At 29.8% G+C, this 2,399-nt stretch overlaps 1 long non-coding RNA gene across 1 annotated transcript; it reads left to right on the forward strand.

Annotated features, from left to right (window-relative positions):
- Window positions 1-330: 330 nt before the first annotated feature.
- Window positions 331-1,661, forward strand: LOC105318354 (uncharacterized). Its single transcript, XR_898477.4, has 3 exons — window positions 331-491; window positions 652-760; window positions 1,523-1,661. It is a non-coding gene; the product is annotated as an uncharacterized lncRNA (long non-coding RNA).
- Window positions 1,662-2,399: the final 738 nt, after the last annotated feature.

The raw sequence follows: 2,399 nt of genomic DNA on the forward strand, positions 1-2,399 counted from the left end.
TCATGTACATTTCTTCTTTGTTTTATTAAATAAAAACATCTACATAATCTGTTAACCCAATTCCAAAAGTTTCTACCGGATATCGATTGACACAATGAACATTTTTATTTTGGAAAATTTAATCCAAGAGACGTCGTTCAAAAATGAATCGGTAGGATGATTTTTATAAATGATTCAATAAACTGTTGATCAAATTTGATTAAATACAAAGACGGTCGTGCCGTGACATGCATGTCTATATGTTTGTGAACTTTTCGGATAAACCCATAGATGATTTTAAATTTTTTTCGTGTTTTGAATTTTGATTCCGATCATCCGAACTTATTTATGATGATAAATCTGACTACATGTTGGTGGAAAACCCATATCAAGAGGATATATATAGTTGGCTTATTTCTATAAACATGAACATTGACTATCGTTTTTCAACATGAGGACTTTTGTTTTCTCACTAGCTTTGCTATTCCTGACTTTCATGGTTACCGCGCAAGGTATGTTGTATGAAAAACTGAAAACTTAAATAAAATTATAATACTCGTTTAATACCATTGCGATACATTTGCAAACATTTTGCTTAAACTTTATAGAGTAAACGTTTTAGTAATAGTGCTTGTTCGCTGAAAAGTGTTATATCAACATTTTTTTCTTTAGCCTATTCAGAATGTCCATACGGAAAACCAAGGGTGCATTGTTATGTTAACCCGTGTGAGGATTGGAGGGAACAGTGGAATTGCGCTAACATCCCGAATGCTCGCTGCGTGTAAGTGATTAGAAATAAAACAGAAATTTTGTAGAACACTATGCGCGTTCTTCTATGTTCTTTTAAGAAAAACTTCTTATCTTGTAACTAACCCTTTTTCGGGTCTATTTTATATCATCTTAAAATTGAGATCAATCATTTGCATGGAAATTATATATCCATGTTTAAATCTTGTTATAACATTTAATTTACTGTTTATTATTCTACACCGTATTCTTTTACTCGAATGTACTCCTTTAATTATTGTACAGATCATGAAATTGATTTACATGTATATGCGATATCCTATTATTAAACTACAAGATAGATATGGATAATTTATGTTCACAATTACTGAAGTTTCAGAACAAAAATAAAAAATCAATTGTTTTGTTTTTCAAATAAGCGAATTTATTAACCACATTTTTTGTTTGACAAATCAATTTTGCGTTAAAATATACCGATTAATTGTCAGTATAGGTCGCACGTGAACTATTTAAAAAGTCGATCGATTTTTAATATTATTTACAGAAATATTTGTGCACACATGACTGATTCCTATTAACAATAAATTTCCGCGCTTTAGTTTACAATACTTTAAATTAAGTCTTGGTAAATTTAGACGTACCTTATCATAATAAAACGCTTCAGAATAAGATAAAGCTAAAATGATATATGTGTTTTCCAATAATTGTTTTATTTCCCTATAAATTTAATAATAGATTGGAACATTGTCATGTAACTGCAGCTTAAGATCAAGAGTTGTCTTTCTTTTCTTTACAGTCCTGATTATTGCGGTGGATGTTACAGACGCTGGTACGTTGGGTGGCATGACGTCACACGTGATTGTAGGCCTGGTGAAAGACGCAGATATTAAGAATATCATGTCATAATTGTTCAAAGAATAAATAATTGAACTTTTTTATTGAGTATTTTAATGACGAAACGAGGTAATGAAATATCAATGAAACAGTGCTGATTTTATTGATGCCACGGTGAATTGTTTTAAGAATAATTAAGTGAATTCTTTTGCTTATTATCTGAACAAGTACACAGGTGAATGATTAAAATCAAATAGAAGATTTTATTTTCATGCATCTATTTTCATACATTAAAAATGTATTGATGTATTTACAAAAGTTTGCCAGACTACGTAGTGAAGGGAACTATCCTTATTGTCGTAGAAGTTTAAAATAATTACATTCACTCCCTTAAATTTGAAAAAGTTGTTCTCTTTGACAATACATTGATAAATTACTTTTATACATAACTATAAAATATAAAAGGTAAAAAAAGCTTTTCCCATCCTCTCCTTCGACACCCTAACACCCTTTTAAAGGGCTATATGTACCTTAATGCATAACTAAGAAATAACAGGAAACAAACGGTAACCGATATCAATTTATCATACAATTTCTAATCGAGTTTTAAAGTTAGTATAAATAAAACAAATATACCATTGGTATTGAATAAATCAAACCGGATCATATCAGCTGGAAGGTTGATGACATGTTTCAAAAATGGCAGAAAACAAACATTAATCAACATCACTTAATCAGAAAATATTAACGAGTCTTAAAAGTACAAGCGAATCGATCAAACAATACTATAATTGACTTTTGGAAAGGTCTTAACTCAATCATTTTCATAGGGAAAACGC

The sequence above is a fragment of the Magallana gigas genome, chromosome 5, assembly GCF_963853765.1.
Source record: "Magallana gigas chromosome 5, xbMagGiga1.1, whole genome shotgun sequence".
In the NCBI taxonomy this organism is placed as follows: Eukaryota; Metazoa; Mollusca; class Bivalvia; order Ostreida; family Ostreidae; genus Magallana; species Magallana gigas.